At 35.6% G+C, this 5,832-nt stretch overlaps 1 pseudogene; it reads left to right on the top strand.

Annotated features, from left to right (window-relative positions):
* The first annotated feature begins 229 nt into the window (after window positions 1-229).
* Window positions 230-2,710, top strand: LOC110543672 (protein DBF4 homolog A-like; annotated as a pseudogene).
* The last annotated feature ends 3,122 nt before the right edge of the window (window positions 2,711-5,832 follow it).

Below are 5,832 nucleotides of genomic sequence, written 5' to 3'. Positions count from 1 at the left end.
AAACACATGACAGCAGAAAAAGTAACATTGGGAAGAATAAGGGATTCCAACATTTAGAAGAAGGGCTAAAGTACACAGGAGAGTGACAGAAGTCAATATGAGTAAATTATAACAAATACGCATGGACAGTAATGTCACAGCATAACCCATATTTCATATGATAAAGACATTGTAAAAACCATTTGCTAAACTGGCCCTGAAATTTAGCCAGGGGATGCTGCACCTGACCATGGTGCAGATGCTTGGTAGGGAGAACCTTGGAACTTTTTGTTTGGGGCCATCACATGTGGCACCCTGTCTGGACTCAGCATGTAGGTGCCTGGTGGCTGCTTTGAACCTCAAGACTGTGAGGATCCACAGCAAAACACCAATCCCACGTGGCATCCAAGACAAAAAATGAAAAGAACAGACCGTCTTTGGAATACCTGAAAACTGATGATAGACTAGAAAATCTAAATACAAGCTGCTTTGGAGAAAAATGTATTTTACAGGGACTTGCCTTCTACCACCATATGTGAGAAATATAAAAGATATAAAAGGTCTTAAAAGGGAGAAGAATAATTCAATGACAGCTGCATCACTAAAGGCTCACCCCAGCATGAGTAACAGCTCACAAAAGCTGGAAAATGTAGAGCACACTGCACTGCAGGTAGCTCAACCTTGAGATGAAAATTTTCTTAGCAAAGATGTCAATTGTCTTGTTTCAAATAAAAAGAAACCAAAGTATGCAAAAACAATGTATTGAAATTTTTTCTATACCAAGTCCGGAATCTGAATATACTGCAGAAACCACCTCACCTTATCCCAGCCATGATAGAATTTCCTATAAGTCTCCAGACAAAATGTGTTTGAGCCAAGGAAAGTTATTAGCTAAAAAAGCTTTCAAGGATCATGATTTTATTCCTGCTAACAGTATATTATCAAATGCCTTATCATGGGGGGGTAACGATTAGTCATATTAATGGCAATCTATATACTACATTGAATAGAAGAAGAAAGAGTTATTTGCACTCAAGAGATCAAGTACTTCTGTGAGGGATATCAGGGAAAAAGCTGGTACTGGAATACAAAAGGTAAGAATAGGGAGACTCAAAAAGCCCTTTTTTAAAGGTTCAAGAAGTGGATCGGGCTTACAGGACATTTTACTTTCAGCTTCCTTTTATAAACTACTTTACTAAAAAGCTTTGCACTCTATTTAATGTAGATAAGCCACCCAACATTCAAAAGTAAGCTCACCCTAAGCTCAGAATTAATACAGATGGGAATAAATATGATGGAACCCCTATTCAACTGTATTTGAAGGAAAAGAGAGAAAGAGAGAGAGAGATGTTATTAGTGTTGCTTTACAGAATCATGAAGATCCCCAAACTCACATTCTGAGAAACACAGAAACTTCACACAGGGTAAGCAGTATCAAATTGTTGATGGTATTGTATTTAGATTGATGTTTGATTTTTGTGGAATATGAAAGAGACACACAGACACACCTAAATAGAAAAGAATAAAAGATACAGTGTTGGATCCCTTTCTTTTGTTTCTGCAAATGGCGTGAAAAACACTGAAGCAAAGGGGAAGCTACACTTGAGACCTATTTTCCTGAAAGACATAGCAGAAAGCAATGGGCAACTGCTTCAGGAGAGTTTTCAGTATGAAAAAAAAAAAGAAAAAAACGCATAAACTTGAACAAAAGCTTGTGTTTGTTTCAGAACCCACATCTTACTCTTCAATTAGATTGAGAAGACTTGATGAGAAACCAGTTAACATGTTAAATGCAAGTGAACCTGACAGAAAAAGAAATTTTACAGAGCTATCTCCTCATAAGAATAAACAGGAAGGAATCTTTGATGTTTCTGCACATAAATTAACCATAAATAGAAATGGTGTATAACAGAAGGTAGATACCACTCCAGTTGTGTCAGTCATGTGTGTACAAGTTTCTTATCTCAGTATAGAAGATAGTCACCCCAACCAAAATTAAAATATCTACTATATTGTACATTTTTGACCCGAGGATCTGCAGAAAAAGGACCTTCATTTTGTGTTTGGTCATTATTCTGATGACATTAAATGCATCAAAGAGTACCTAACAATGAAGGCTAAAACTCCATCCTGTAGTCCCCAGGAACCTAATAAATGTGACATTGAGAATATGGATAATTTGCCTTGTGTTAAAGTCCAGTGGAAAGTGAGAATACTTTTAGGGCAAAAGAAAAAAAAAATGAGGGCTGGAGAGAGATGGCTCAGCGATTAAGAGCATTGTCTGCTCTTCCAAAGGTCATGAGTTCAATTCCCGGTGACCACATGGTGGCTCACAACCGTCTATAATGTGAACTGATTCCTTCTTCTGGCAAATGTAAATGCAGCTAGAACACTCATTTACATAAAATAACCAAATCTTTAAAAAAAGAAGAAAAAAATGAAGAACCAAGTGTTCAACTGGATTTAAAAAAACAAAAACAAACAAACAAACAAACAAAAAAAAAACTGCTTATCTTCCTGCACAGGAAGAGAAAACTTCTGAAATCAAATGAAGTCTCTACTAGACCCTTTTTAGACAAACAGTGAGAAATCAGAATTTTTGGGTTTTACAAGCTACACTGAAAAGAGTGGAATATGTGATGTTTTAGATATTGGGGAGAAAGAAAATTTAATTAGTTTGCTGTTAACATTTTTCACTCCTTCTTTGACTTATATATTTGTTGAATTTTAGTACTTAATATGCTTTCCAGAAGTTAGAGTTATATTCCTGAAATTTTATAAATACACATATAATTCTTAAGAGTTGTGGAGTATTTTGTTTTGTTTTTTGCCAACTTTGTTTATAAAGCCATCTATAAATGTTAAGAATGAGGTATGTTATTTTTCCAGAATTGAGTAGCTATTATAAATTATTAAACAAAACATGGTTTATTCTATATACCATGGTCATAATTGTTTCATAAGAGTAACAGTGAATATAATTTGCTCTAATGCTGAAAATAATTTCAACTGAGATTTTAAGCAAATCAAAGGTTAAGCAATATATATTATATACCGTTAACCATTGCCTATTAGCATAGATATTCATGATCAACAGGCTATTGACTAAAAACAAATTTTAGTTATATAGGGGAAAATGTGCTATTCAGTATATTTGGATACTGGAAGTTAGTAGAAACATTTACTATAGAAACAGACCTAGCTGGATTCTGCCAGGATCCTGACACTGCAAACTGAGTTTCTTATAGGGTTCAAAACAACCCCAAAAACTGTACAGAAGAACTTAATTAATTAATTGAATAAATTATTCAAAAAATTATTTTCCAGCTATTCTTTGCGATGTCCTTAGGCTTTTGCTTTTCTGGTTCAGATTTCCTGGACTTCATGAAGAGTTAACTTAAAATATTTTAAAATGTATGAAAGGAATGACTGCTTAATGGAAAATGGACTTTCAAAGTACAACAATGGAAAAAATCAATGTAACAATAAATTAAAATGGTAAGAGAATTAAAATCTTAATTTATTGTCTGACACTGAGATATTCTTTCATTCAAAATTTCCTTTTCTAGAAAAAAAAATTAAAGAATTTAAATAATATCAAGCTTTTTGTGAAGTAAATTTTAAAGATTAGAATTCAAGATAGTCCTGATAAGCTACAGTCAGATAGAAAGGAAAGAGGTCCTCCCCTATCAGGGACTAGGGAAAGGGCATAGGGGGAGAAGAGGGAGAATGGGTAATATTGGGAGCAGATTCGGGAGGGGGCTGTAGAGGAGATACAAAGTGAATAAATTATAATTAATTAATTAAAATCCCTTTACAGATCTTAAAACAAGATTTTCTTTTTTATTATTTTTTTCATTAATTACAGTTTATTCACTTTTTATCCCAGCAGTAGCCCCTCCCAACCCATCCTCACTCCCTCATCTCCTCCTATGCTCCTTCCACTGATAGGGGAGGTTCTCCTCTCCTTCCCTCTAAACCTAGCCTATCAGGTCTCATCAAGACTGGCTGCAATGTCTTCCTATGTGGTGCGGTAAGGCTACTCTCCACTCAGGGGGAGGCTATCAAAGAGCCAGCAACTGAGTGCATGCCAGAGACAGTCCCTGTTCCCATTACTAGGGAACCCACTTGGAGACTGAGATGCCGTAGACTACATCTGTTCAGGGGTTCTAGGATATCTCCATGCATGGTCCTTGATTGGAGAATCAGTCTCAGAACTAAGTTGAGGCAATACTGAGGGTTAAAGCATAAAATAGGGATTGGGATGGGTTGAGGAAGGATTAGATTAGCCAATCTTAAGAATATATGAAAAAGGCTTCATGGAAACACACTAGTCTATCAGATAATCTTAAAATGTGTTTTTCTCCCAAAGAAGTTGTATATCAAACAGTAAATATTGCCATGCCAGCTATAGACCTAACCAATCACCTTCTGAATGGATATAATGCCTTCTCCACAAGAAATAATTCATGTCTTGTACTCTAAAACTTGTCAAAAGCCTATGAATTTGGAAACACCTAGACACTATGGGAAAGTCTAATACAGTTATGTTGCTAAAAGATCAAAACACTAAAATGCTTTCTATTTGTGCTGCACCTAAACCTGACCAGAAAACTTCTTTTTTGAGGTGTGCAACAATTAATTCAAAGAATTATAAATGATCAAAGTGCTGAGAACAACAGCTTTTTGAGTACTCAGTCCTAAACTGGATATTTAATATCAATTCTCCTCCCCTCCAAGGTTCAGAAAACAACTCAGGAAAGGGGGGAGAGAGAATAAAATCCATAGGTTCTGGAGGAGTTCTATGAAATACTGTCTTCTGGACAGAGAATGGCTCTTGCACTTTTGAACTCAGAGTAGCTATTGTTGCCTATACAAGATCTTCACAAGATCAAGACAGTAAAAATCCAAGTGTGGATTAAGGAGGGCCTCACAAGATTCTTCAATGAGAAGGTCCTTAAGGGCTCACAACACTTAAATAAACTATTCACAGCTGATAGTATGTGGGAGAGGGAGGGTCAATTTTCTCTAGAATGTAACCCCTGGGTGTTTTTCTGTACTCCACTAGAAGGCCCCACAACCATGTACACATGGAGAGGTATAATTAGACTGGATGGATATAAAAATGAAGGAAATGATGAAGAGATTACGAATTTGTGAGGAGGATGTGTTGTGAATTTGGAGGGGAGACATACTGGAATGGATATGGACAGAATGCATTTTGTACATATTCTCAAAGAATAGCTAAAAACTTATTTTAAAGACATGAAATATTTGAGTATTATATATTTTCACTAAACAGAATTAGCTTAATTGACTCAATTTTTTAATAAAACACTGAAGAATGAGAAAAATAGTTTCAATTTTGTTTTTATATTGAATAAAATCATTCAAAACACTTAATATTTAGCCAATAACATTTTCATTCTTCATTCTTGAAAGCAGAGCTGAAACAACAGTTGCAATTATATGAAAATCACAATAATAACGAACTATTAATAATCATAATGCAATGAATGTAAGAAAAAGATTTAATAGGCCAATATACAATAAGTTATGGGTTATCTATATAATTTAATTTTTTTATTTTTATTAATTACACTTTATTCACTTTGTATCCTCACATAGGCCCCTCCTTCCTCCCCTCCCAATCCCACCCTCATACCCCCATCTTCACGAATGCCCCTCCCCAAGTCCACTGATAGGGGAGGTTCTCCTCCCCTTCCTTCTGATCTTAGTCTATCAGATCTCATCAGGAGTGGCTGCATTGCCATCTTCTGTTGCTGGTAAGGCTGCTCCTCCCTCAGGGGCAAGTGAACAAAGAGCAGGCCAATCAAATTATCAGAGGCAGTC

The sequence above is a fragment of the Meriones unguiculatus genome, chromosome X, assembly GCF_030254825.1.
Source record: "Meriones unguiculatus strain TT.TT164.6M chromosome X, Bangor_MerUng_6.1, whole genome shotgun sequence".
In the NCBI taxonomy this organism is placed as follows: domain Eukaryota; kingdom Metazoa; phylum Chordata; class Mammalia; order Rodentia; family Muridae; genus Meriones; species Meriones unguiculatus.
Note: the sequence above shows the minus strand (reverse complement) of the source record. Positions and strands in the feature narration are given on the sequence as shown.